Source organism: Chanos chanos, chromosome 9 (genome assembly GCF_902362185.1).
Source record: "Chanos chanos chromosome 9, fChaCha1.1, whole genome shotgun sequence".
NCBI classification, from domain to species: Eukaryota; Metazoa; Chordata; class Actinopteri; order Gonorynchiformes; family Chanidae; genus Chanos; species Chanos chanos.
Genome location: NC_044503.1, coordinates 15,153,219 through 15,166,311, shown reverse-complemented (window position 1 = coordinate 15,166,311; position 13,093 = coordinate 15,153,219). Strand labels below are relative to the sequence as shown.

The following is a 13,093-nucleotide window of genomic DNA, read 5'->3' as shown; positions in this document are numbered from 1 at the left end:
GCACTCAGTTTGTTTCCTGCGTCATCACAGAGCCTGGTTCTGGTTGACCACTCAGACCCATTCAGTCGGACGGTTCAAAAGCTGACATCACAAGGCGGGGGGGGTGGGGGGTCAAAGGGTAATGTTGCCCGAGTGATAACTAGGATGCTGTGTCTCCACCTTCTCTTACCTTCTATCGTCACTAAAACCAATTTTCATTCACTGCTGCTCACAGCCACATCGCGTCACTTTGTCTACGCTTGGGACAGTGCTATACCAGTAAAGCCAAGCAGGGTTAGTCACTATGGTTGGCTAAAAATGGTGAAAAAATTGCATTGTTAAACCACTAAAGCTGACCAGTAAAGATGACTAGAGTAAGTCAATGCTGTTTCATGCAACTATAACTAAATGCAGCTTAAAAAAAAAAAAAAAATCACGTTCATTATGTTATATAATTAATGCCTCTTTACTAAACTGAAACGGACAACAAGGTTCAGTCCTCTTTTGAAGCTGTTGCTGATTTGGTGCTGATGAATCAAGGCTGACGTCTTCACTCTGTGATTCCATCAGCATTCTCCGCATAGGGCAAACCCTGCAACTTCCAACGATAATCGAGAGAATTCGGAACGTGGCAAGCTCCTCAGAACTCAACGAGCACAAGACGGGCATTTTCCAGCCGTAGCTCCTCTGGTAAGCATGGCAGGCTTTTCCTACCGCGTTCCTTATTGATGCTATGAAACTAAACCCAAGTGCCTCTGAACAAAGCCATAAACCAGACATTCATGTTTCACCTCAACCAAAGAATCTCGAGCATGCATGAGAATTTACGTTTCAGTGGCCATTACAGCTGACTCACAATGGTAACTCCACCTTAATGACTACTTCACTGCTTAATATAAGAGATCCCTTTTGACACATAGGATGAATAGGCTGCCATAGTTCTCTGGCAGTTTCTTCTAGCCCTAACACTGCTCCTGAGCAAATTTGTCATATGGGCGCTTGGGTAGGGGGACATTATCCAGACAACAGAACCCCCCTCCCCTCCCCAACCCACCCACGCACCAAACACCCCCTCCTCCATCTCACACCAACCCCCTTTCTCTCCCCGTTTCTAGAGTTGTCGCACATACAGGGCATGTGGTGTGTGCAATGAGTCATAAGCCCATTGATAGCAAACTTGTTTTCCCTTCGTATAGAATCAAGAGTTTGCAAGAGGTTGGCGAAGGAAGACAATCAAGTGCCGAAGCTGACATCTACTAGAGAAAGGGGGGGGGGGGGGGGGGGGGTGGAAAAAAAAAAGAAAGAAAAATCAGTTTCTGCAGCCCGATGATTTAAAAATATCTCTGTTTCCTCCGTTTGGAACTGGAGCAAAACCAGGCCCAGGGATGTTTGAAAAATCCTCACCTCTTGAGTGTTCCTGGAAGAGAAGAGCATGGGTATACACAGCCCCAAAGAAAAAAAAAAAAGAGAGAGAGAGAGAAAGAAAAAAAAAAAGCCTTTCAGTCTGACAACCTGCGGCTGCAGAGGCCGGCTGCACAAAGTTATTCAGTATTGTCAACATGGTCAATTGTGGATCTATTTTTACCCCGCTGCCTGCTTGGCAAGGCGCAGAGGAGAAGATCAGCCTGGCAGAAGAGCGAGAACGCCTTGCTTTTCTGCAATCAGGAGGAATGACTCCCTTATGACATTATCACTCCGACAAAGGAATGAGCTGCACTTTGGAGGCTTGGTCACTGCTTTTCATTTAAAATGTTTCGAGGAGTACCCAAGCCAAAAATGTCGTCAAACCTAGTCCCCATCCCCATTCAAAGGCTGAGACAACAGCATTCTTGGCTGAACGGGGTTTTAAGATTACAAAAAAAGGGAACATAGAGAAAATACCAAAGACTTTGCATACGACACAGGCCGCAATGTGTTTGTCCAGTTATTTTTCAGGTGCTTCACCTGATCAGCATCCTGGAGTTGAGCAAAAAGCATGAACAGAAATAGCAGTAAAACACACCAGAAAAAAAAGGGGGGGTAAAGTCAAAGACGGCTGTTGGTACACTGAGCTTAGTTTCACATGGCTAACGATGGTCCCTGTGGGTGAACAATAGTTTGACTTGCATCTGTTTCCTCTTTGAATAGACAAAAGGTTGTTATTCTGTAAATGGGTTATCGAGAACACGGAGGCTCAGAGGCTGGTCTTCCTGTAACCTGAACTACAAGCTGACCAAAGAAATAAACAAATAAAAACACCAGACTTAAAACATCTGTACTTGGGAAACAACATTCTCGATGAGGTACTTCCTTCAAAGTACTGGTGTCATCTGAGATTTTAAACAGGTTTAACATTTTCACCTATTTTTTAGGCGCGATTTATAATTCATCTCTGAGAGGGGGAAAAAAAAACCTGTATCTGATAAAATCAATGCAACCAAGACATGATCACATATACAATAAAAAAATCACCAAGTAATTCAAAACTAAGCAATGTTTTTTATCCAGACTTTTCAGGTCAGTGGATCTTAATGATCAACATATCAGACGGGGGGAAAAAAAAAGAGAAAGGATGGCATGATATCAGATGAACATAAACAGGAAGAACTACACATTAAAAATGACACAACATTACTAGACCTTCAAAAAAAGAAAAAAAACGGAGGAGTTACTCATGTATGAGGGGACGTGCCATTGAATGGTTATGTAGGTCACGTGCCATACTGAAAAGGAAAATTCCGGAGACTGCATTCATTCCTAGCCAAATGGCATCTGCTCGCACAGCCACATGAGAGCCTTTCCTTACACACTTAACGCTTCGTTTGATTCCATGGGCACAAGCCCCTTCTGAATGCTTCTGACCAACAAAACCTCCTGTATTTCTTTGTAACCCAGTTAATTGATTTATTCATGTTACAAATTTTACGATTGAGTCATGAATTCTTATCAAATAACAATATAAAAAAAAAACCTTAGCAGTTCCTGGGATTTTGTTACATAACTTTGGGTCTTCTGCTGCTCTTTAGAAATTCTATGAAAATACCTAGATTGCAGAACTACTTAGTGGGTGTAGGGAACCAAACACCATCCATAGCTGTGTCCTACCATCCAAAGGTCTGCACAGGTTTCTGGAGACAAAGCAGCAGCTTGATACTTCACGCCAAACAAAATATAGGTCATGTTTATCAGCGCCACAGAGAAATTCATCAGCGAATGACTAAAGATGTCCATTGAGAACACGGTATGGGCACCTGAAGCAAGGACGTTTTTTTTTTGGTCTTTTTTTTGATAAAAGCTTATATCACAGGGTGAAAAACCTTAAGGTCAGATTCCTAGGTGGAATGAGGTTTGATCTCCTGTCCGGTGTGGCTGTAAAAGCTAACTGAGGCATCGTGTTCAGTCTATGGAGTGTTACCAGAGTTCCTTACGAGTGTCAACGGTGTAAAAAAAAAAAAAAAAGGCTTCGCTTGCCACTGCCACCACAAACACAGCCCTGTTTACACTACAGCTTATTACATACGTAACGCATCAACCGCTCTCACTGTCTCTCTCTCTCTCCTCGCATCACAGGTGGGTCTTTTGTGACTGCCCACCCCTTGTATCTTCCAGACCTTCCCCCTCCCCGTAGTCCACACCACCATTATCTGTTCGGGCAGTCAGTCAATCTTTTTCTTTTCTGAACCATCTTAACAAAAACCAACGCCACCGGCCTTCCAGGGCGCAGTACGCATGCTTCCCCCATTCCCCTGGTCCGCCTGCTCCCGCCTCAGGCCAAACTGGTTTCTCAGGACACAGAGCATGCTGGCTGAATCCTGACAGTCAGTCACTTAAAATGCCAAAGCAGTGAAGATAGTCATTGGAGAAGCTTCCGGATATGGCAGCTCTGTGCTGAACAACAGACTCCAGAAATACTGACTCATTTCAGCTTCAAGAATAACAAAAAAAAAAGAAAAGAAAAAAGAAGAAAAACAAAAAAAAAAAGGAAAAAAAAAGAGAGGGGGGGGGGGGGGTCAAATTCTGCCTCCTTCATATCCAAACACACAAAGATATGGTTTGTGCTCATCTTTGGGCATTTATACAAATGGCTTTTTCATAAAGAAAATAATGAACATAAAAGAGAGAAAATCTAAGCTTGCCCAAAGCCAAAAGCATGACTTTGTTTAAAACGCAAAATACCCTTTTGATTGCATTAATACCCCCCTCCCAACTGCCCCCCCCCCTTCTTCTATTCCAAAAAAAGAGGCAACAGTGAGCAAACTGTCACATGACACTATGGCTAATCATCTTATTCCGGCTACGAGACTAGCTTCCTTCTGCTGCTCAGACGAAAGCTAGGAGGAAGGGGGGGGGGGGGGTTTTCCTTGTATGTCGCAAAGACAGATCTTGAGACATCAGAATACAGGTTTGGTCACATACTTCCCCTGTAAGTCAAAGGTCTGCAATGAAAAGTGACGACTTGGTTGGCTTAAAAAAAACAAAAAAAAACACTCAAGGGCTTGAGGTTTCACATGCAAAACCGGTGTTGGCTTTGAAGTTGCAGAGTGAATGGTAGCCACAATGAACTGTAGTACAGGAAACTGTCCCTTTGCCAGAAGCTTTGGATATTCAAATCAGTACACCTCCACATACCAGTCTCCTGATAACACAGCTGTACTGGGGCCTTTATTCAAACTACCTGGAGCAGAGGTGCAAACACACAGAGACATACAGAGCCTGCTTTAGGAGTGACTGTGCTCTATGGACAGCCTCAAACCTTGAATTACAAATACAGCGTTATAGCCATAGTCATACACCACTAAACAACAGAGCATATGTCAAAAGACTGGCCATGTTCTTGTAGACAAGAGAACTGCTCTCTAAAGAGGAAAAAAGTCACATGCGCAAGATAATCAAATAGAAACCATAGTCTTCAAGATGTCCTTGTTTGTGCTGAACTATACTGCAGAGTGCTAGCCCTGCCACCTCTCCCACACACACACACACACACACACACAGATACAAATGAGAGAATATGAGGTCCTGTATATCACAGGCTCTCTAAACCTGGCTCTAATATGTGACAGGAACAGAAATGGGTCTTCAGGAGAGACATGGAGAAAGAGGAAAACAAGAGAGATCAGACACACCAAGAACAAGATGATCTTTTTGTAGGAAAAAAAACAAAACAAAACAAAAAAACAAAGATATTCACACCTTTTTATGGTGGAATTGTTCCCGGGACTGATGGTCAAGCTCAGCTACGCCTACAACACAAAAAAAGTCTGTGAGCGCCAAGAAAAGACAAAGAACCAGTTTACATAAACGTTTCAAAGGTTTTTTCCACATCTTAATGGAAAGGGAGGCCACTGTGGCACTACGGCTCTGCTCCCAGTGCAGGCGGACTCTGACCATAAACCGCTGGGATGGAAGTGGGTTTCGCACCATGACAGAAATTGGTCTCCGGTTCCTTGGGCTACGTTTGGCCTCTCTTGCCCCCACTGGGCCTGTCCACATATCAGCCAATCACCGGAGGGCGGTCAAAACACAGACTAACCTCTCCGGTGTCCGTATGGCCCGCCAGCAAACGCGCGCCGTGTACGCGTCTTCAGTTACCCTCAAATTAGACCAGACAACAGACACAATGAGCCTGGGTATCTGTGACACTGGACAACCATTTAGTCAGTAAAACCTAGGAAGAATGGAGTTTGTGGTTTTCTGTGTCAAAAGGGTTAAAGTCACTGCCAAGCCTGAAAGAAGGTTGTAAGAGACTGAAAATCAAATCCATTCACACTCACACAGTGGCTACTAACCACTAAAAAGCTCCCCATCTGTACCATATGACACACCAATCTAAAACTGGGGAACAATATGGAAGAAAATTCTAGAAAAAAAAATGGCTGACAGGAAACATGTTCATCAGAGATGCACTTCCTGATATGCCTGGATGTTGTATTGATGTTTATTACCACACACCTGTCTGCACATCACTAGGGCTATACTGGCTATGTAAACATCGCCCAAGCAAGTCAAGCAAACAGCCACACGCCAGCATGCGTTTATTTTCTGTCTCTGATGCAATCTTGTGGCCCAGCAAAGATTCAAATGGTTTGTGGTCAGTACATGGTGAAATCATAGTTTCTCTCTAAAAAAGAATCGCTCCAGTTTGAGGGTTTGCTCTTTCAAAGTAAAACAGAGAGCAGTGAAAGCCAATGAAGCTCTTTAAGTCATATTCATGAGCATCTTGTCAGCATTCAGAATGTCCAGCTATGCAGATCATTAACATAGTGTGTACCCATTTCAAAGATTCTGTGCCATGCTTTGTGTAGTATTTCACATTGCAATGTACCCTAACTACTTAACTGCCTGAAAATTTCCACTTATCCAGAATGTACCGGGCTAACTTGTGGTATCAGCCTGGAGAACAGAAGCAAGGCGGACCATGCATGCCGATCTGAGCTCCAGTTTCTCTTCCCCAATCAAATTCACTGTCTTTACAAAGGGAAAAAAAATTGTAAGACTAAACTGACTCTAGAGATGTCAACGGTGTCTATTTTGTCTCTATTAACTCTATTCAGTGGGGTTCTCTTAAGTGTTCCTGTATGAAGCCAGGCCTGTATGAACCTTCACACTCTTCTCTTTCACTGTACTCATCATCCAATTGGAAACATCCAGTCATCGGTAGGACTGAACGTGATTGGTTGTGAGGTGATGTTCTTGAAGGCAAATGCATGTCTCACTCTACGGTTCATCCGTCATTGCGCAGCGATGCCAGCTGATAAGGCTTTAAGATTTTGCATGAGATCAGCTTGGGTTTATACCCTTTCTAGATTTTGGTTAGAGGTATTTCCTTGTGGCTAGACCCATGCATGCCAAATATAAGAAAGGACAGACACATTGGACCATATATGGGCCAAATTTACCAAGATGTCACTGTCAAGCCCTGACCCTGGCGCCTTCCGTCAGCCCATATGTTGATCATGGGTGGAAATAAAAAACTCCAGCTTTCCAAATATTTATATACATTTGAAGTTACTCAAATCTTATTCATTCAAATTTAAACAAATGTTTACACAATGAGAGGTGGGTAAAAAAAACCAAACAAACTGGATGTTCGCATGCAATTAATGGGAAATGTGCAGAGCAGTATTATATACTGGTGAAGCTTTCTGAAAGATTAGCAACAGAGCACAGAACTGATCCTGGGTCAGATCCTTGTGACAGACAGATATTATGTATGGTTTCAGCTCGGTCATAGGAAGAGGACTAAAATCAGCACTATCACTGACCAAGCCCATAATCCTAAAAGCTGAAAGCCAGAGACAGTAAGAATTTAATCCTATTCAGACCTGCTCTCTGAGATAAATAAATAAATAAATAAAAATAGAGTGGGATGAAGTGGTTGGTAGCAAAACAATAACAAAACAAAATATGCACACAGGTCACTGAGGGCAGATAATCCTTTGTCATAAGGTTCTCACTTAACGCCCAGTTATCCAATCATCTACAATTCCTCCCTGACAGAAGTATAGCAAAAAAAAAAAAAAAAGAATGCTGATTTGAAAGAAGAAGGAAAAAAAAGCTGTATATATGGCATGTCTCACATCTGACAGATGCTGGGATAATAAGGGAAGAAAAAGAATCAAAAGAATTGAGGAGGGTTCACCTGGTTTATGGTATATTCTTCACATTTCCATACATGATACGCTATAATTCAGTATGGGTAGGTTTTCACACAGGAAACCCAAACCCCATACCGATGACCATGTGTCAAGTTACGTTAACATTCACATTATAAATGTGCATTTTGCTTTCAAGGGAAATAATAATAATAATAATAATAATGATAATAATAATAATAGTAATTACAATAATAGTGACATGCAGACATGTTGAAACTGTGAGAATTTCAATGTTGGAATTCTTCTGAGATGCTCTGAGCTGATTTGGATGTAGGGCAATCTTTGCATGCACTGAACACACACCACCACAGTCCTGCACACATAACCCTAAAGTCAGACTAGTTTGACACACGGACATGAATGACACAGGTCCATAAGTCAGTGGTCATTTCCAGGAACAGAAATGAAGGGAGTTTTCAAAGGAAGGCAATGGTCAAGGGCTTTCTTTTTATAAAGACTGCTAAATGCAAATCCACATGACTCTAGTTGTTCTCACCAAAACAAAATTTAAATGAACCCTTTGAACGATTACTGTAACATGCAAATAGGACAATGACTTTGCACAGAGAAGCAGACATGGTTCAGGCCAAATACAGGACTCATTACTTTGACCATTTAATTAAAACTTCATCTTTTACCTAAGAAATACAGAAACCTGACTAGTCCAGCTGTCAGCAAAGACATTATTTGTAACTGCAGTATGATAGTTCTCACACATCAGGCCCCTAAAATGAACACACACAGATGACTTAAGAATAGCTATCAAAATCACCACTCCTCTGCACAAATGTACTTGTATTTATTCACAACACACTCTGGACCACATTCGTTTTTTTTGAAAAGCTGATTATTGAGCTGTTGGAGATCAAGAATAGACTGGGAAAGGTTCAGCTGTGCAACAGAGTTCGAAAAAAAATTGAGGATGTAACTAACGAACCGTCTGTACATGTTTAGTAGACAAACTTCACTGAGAAAAGAGATATTTATGGCATTTAGCAGTGACAGTCACTTGTTTTTACAATGCAGCCCAAAATAAAGCTAAATATAAATAATCTCAGTGCAAAAGCTGTTAAGTATTTTTTTACGTGGACATATGTTTAAGATTGGCTCATTACGGCTTAAAAATCAGGTTTCAGTAATATCAGAACATACCACTGCTCCCCTCCATGTTGTCCTAAATCACCTACCGTTAACGTTCATACTCGTTTTCAGTTTCACAAAAATAAGAAGCAAAGCCAAACGCCCGAATTCTGGATAAGTAAGGCGAATTTTGAGACAAATTGCGAAACAGAAAATGATTTTGAACGCTACATAGTGTCGATGCTGAGCTCTTGTCTTGCTCATTCGGAGAAAGATCGGTGTGGAAAAAGGACTGCAAACGCCATCTTGTTCGTTGCAGCTGTTTAGGCCCAGAATACAGGAACCCATTCATTCAAGGAGGGGACCTTAGCGGGATGAATTCATCATTGTGAACTAGTAAATTACTAGATCGAGGAAAATGTTTAACGTGCCTAAGCCATTGTCGATAATCTGCGAGAAACTAATTCAAGTAAAGCAAAAATCCATGTGAACGTAGCGGTAAATGTACCTTAACGAGCGAATTTGCTGCAAACCAGTGTTTATGGGCGTTACATTGTAATCTCTGTCAAAATTGTAGCACTCGGTATTGCAGGTTAGAATGAACTATTCGCTTGCTGTGCTACAACAGCCAGTCCATTTAACATAGCTGGCGCTTTGTGTTCCAGTAAAATTCCCCTCCCTTGTCAGTGTGTCTTTTTTTCAGTTCGTATTACGGGCAGGATTCGTCGCTTCCTCATTTTGAAGTGAATGTTCCCCGTTTCCTCTACAATATAACGCTCATGAAGCGGGCCGAGGCGTAAGGGATCTTTGACTTAGCGCTCAAACACAAAGATTTATATCCAGGTTAAACAGATTGGCAAAATCCAATTACCTTGTTGCAACACCATTAAAGGCAGAAGCACAAATTAAAATCTGATCAAATGCACCCAGACAACGCATTAAAAGAACTAGTCCTGAATAAATCGCGGCAACTGATCCTAAAGACAGAACGTATGCTTGCCGTCTTGCTTGGCAACAGCATCAGAATCGAACGTTAATCTATTCGATAAAGACCCAAATGATGGGCAAAAGGGGCATCAATATCCGCCATATGCATCATATTCTGCTTTATAGTGTTTGTTCCACACCCAATACATCTAATAGTCACGAAAGCAACGACACATAAGTCAAATCACACTGGCAATTAGCAAGATGGTGGCTAATCTCGATAATAATTGTAGGAGCTCATGGCATCCTCGTTTGTCTTTGTCGCTCTACTTCAGTCATGTGCTCTCAACTAATGTTAGCTATTCAGCCTTTAGATAATTGTGATATCTGGCCTACAAACTCAATGATCGAGGAGTTAATGCAAAGATAAATATTAAAGGGCGTTAATGTTTTAGTAAAACCAAACACTTGACATGGCAAAGACGATCATATGAATTTGTGGAAATACGGTTAATCTTTCAATATACGAAATAATCATCATTATTCAACCAAAATGCTGCTGGGTTTTCAAACACACCCAGAATTCAAACAGTAGCTAAGCGTTCGAGCTAGCGTAGGCTGTAGCTATGGAGCAAGAGAGAGTGGGGGTGGTGGTAGTTGGCTGTTTCCTCCACTGGAGAAGTAGCCATTTTTCAGTCTCATTTTTACCACCATCAGTTGGATTTGTGGTTTGTTGGCTGTTATGTGCAACTGAATAAAAACAACAAGACAGGGTGATGCCACAAACGTTATGTCTTATTCCGTCAAGATTTGGCTATTAAGATGCCCATCGTTAACTAACATATTATAGGAAGTAGCTAACTAGCCATGGCTATATAGCCATGAAGGGCTAACCTACATGGTTCCAAGACTGAATACTGTGTGTCCTATGCACGGAATCTAACTGCGTTCCACAGAACAGAGCATGTGAACTCTGCTAGCTCAGCGTACAACTGTTGACACGAATCAAAATAATCCTTCAGAAAATAATCACACACTTGTGGATTATGCAACCCAAATCTGAGGGTTTATAGCCGTTAGCTTGCTAACACTACGAGGGGCAATCAAAGACCAGCTAGCTAAGCAAGTCTAACAATTTTTTCTCATACACGACATTTTCATGGCATACAGCTTCTAGTTGTATAGAGTAATGCTGCTTTAAAGTCGATCTATTTCTTCAAATACTCGTGGGGTAATTAAGTGATGGTTGTCAATTATCCATCTTGTTATTTAGCAAAACAGTTTCTCCCCACCCCCGTCTCAATACAGCTTGCCAGCATACACATCTACCGAAGTCAAGTCAACCCAATTAGCTAGCTAAACCCTTTCTGCAAGCTACAATGATGACAGTGACATTCTTCGATGCGATGTCTTCGGCCCCATTTTTCAACACCCAAGCAATGTCTTACCCGTTTTCAGTCGGGGGTATCCGTTGTTTATTTAGCATTGACTGGAAACAGCGAAGATAGACTCCCCTTCTCTCCGACCAGTGCACAGACTTGGCTAACAAGCTACCGAGGAGCGGCACTCCCCGAACCCAGCTTTCGATACGCCAAGGGGAACACACCGGCACACAGGCGCAAAGATGGGGCAGGGTTCACCGCAGTAAAAGCAGTTTTTTGCAATAAAATGCGTTGGGATCGAAAGTCTTCAGATGTTGTTTCAGAAGGATATGGTCAACTCCTGCCCCTATCCAATTTTAGCCTTCCTTTCTGTCCCACACTGTCGTTCTCCTATTCTCTCTTTCTTCTCACCAGTGTCTTAGGCGCTTCCTCCGGCCATCAAACAGCAGAGATGGGCGCGGTAACCCTGCTCTCAGGTCTGGGAAACCCCACGCTTCGGCTGCGTCACTACGCACTGGCAGAGTTGTCGGCGCAAACCGAAATCTCACCAATTGGTAGCAATCAGGGATGCTGGGATTATACACTGGTGGTAAACATCTCTGTAACGTCCTGGAAATTTTATTAAAATGCACAGAGATCGGTCAGACTGCTATACTGGGTACAGATTCCCGTCAGGAACCATGCATGCATGTGTTTCCTCTGACAGACTGCTTGGAAGTTGTTAGAACGTAGCTAACCGTTGCACACGCTGAATTGTTACTCCAAATTCTGAAACGTCTCCTTTTAGGTACCCCCGGTGTTAATTTGTTTAATGGTTTACAAAATCAGACATCACCTTTCTAATCCATTAGACTCTAAAATGTGGTCAGCCCAGACAATACATTTTTGGACTATCTGTAGCCAGAGGATCTCTGCATCAGATATTTTACATGGGTTATGATCTGTCTCGTATACAACAAGAACCATTTGTCTTCAGCAAAGACATATAAGATTAGCCAGTCCTATCAAGAATGATTAACTATAACAGGCTGCTATGCTCACTGTACACAGTCCCTGACCAACATTGTCCTAAGTAAATTTACCTTCTGCACATGTGGCAGCTAAAGACGACGCTTGTGCAGTCATTCAAGGATGTGCTCTTTGACCGCCTTGGATTTGTGTTCATTTTCAGTTTTGTCCTCTAGTTCCTTGTAAAAATCGTTTGTAACCACAATAGCTTCCTTAAAACTGGGGTGCATGGTTGTATTAAACTTGTCAACAAGTGACTATAAACTGCTCATGAACTGAGTAACTTGAGTTTCTCACATGTTTTATAGTTATTGTTTTAGTTTCAGTTTGCATATATGTTTTGAATTTTGCTGCTGTAAGACATTTAAGGCCTTTCTTTGTTTTTTAGAACGGGTATGAGAGGGGCTTTTGGACCCATTTAAGTCTTTCATTATCGTTTTCTCAGACCGTCACATTTTGATCAAGATCTTTTCCTGCCTGATCAGGCAAGGCATGGTCAGCACTCTTGATATATTTTCATGGATGAATTACCATATATAGTGCATTAAAAACAAAGAAACATTGATTATATGTTACTAATATGAGAAAGAGGCTTCAAACTAATATGAAAAAAAAAAAAAAAGGATCTTAGATGATGGCTGAGTTTCTGAAGATGATATACTAAGGATGACGCACACCAAAAATTCAAACTATGAGGTGAAAGAATAACTTTGTCTACACAGTGAACGTTATTGTCATATGGGCAAAGCGGACTACATGTGACGACATCTTATCAGTAACGACCAAAATGACACAATGACAACAACTTGCCGTGGCTCAGCTGATAATAACACGTACACACACATACTGTAGCTATTTCACCCCACCTTCTTCTTAGACTTTGGCACATTTTAAGGAGTCACAAACACTGATGCTGGATTTAACTGAGTGTTCTGCCATAGACCGACACAAAAGACTTGAGGTGACTTGAATGAAAACAAAATTAAATTATTCTCAATCAGAGTAAAAACTCACTTAAATGAAATATAAACATAAAAGATGGCACAGCTGTGTATCTGTGCAGATCAGGTGTCCTCAAAA

The 13,093-nt window shown here is 41.7% G+C and overlaps 1 protein-coding gene across 1 annotated transcript in view; it reads right to left on the bottom strand.

Annotated features, from left to right (window-relative positions):
• The window catches only part of gnb1a (guanine nucleotide binding protein (G protein), beta polypeptide 1a), a 33,931-nt gene extending 22,499 nt beyond the window's left edge, over positions 1 to 11,432 (bottom strand). Inside the window, exon 1 of the mRNA XM_030783772.1 lies at positions 11,072 to 11,432. The gene's annotated coding sequence lies outside the window, so the exon portion shown is untranslated. The remainder of the gene's footprint in view (positions 1 to 11,071) is intronic.
• Between the last annotated feature and the right edge of the window lie 1,661 nt (positions 11,433 to 13,093).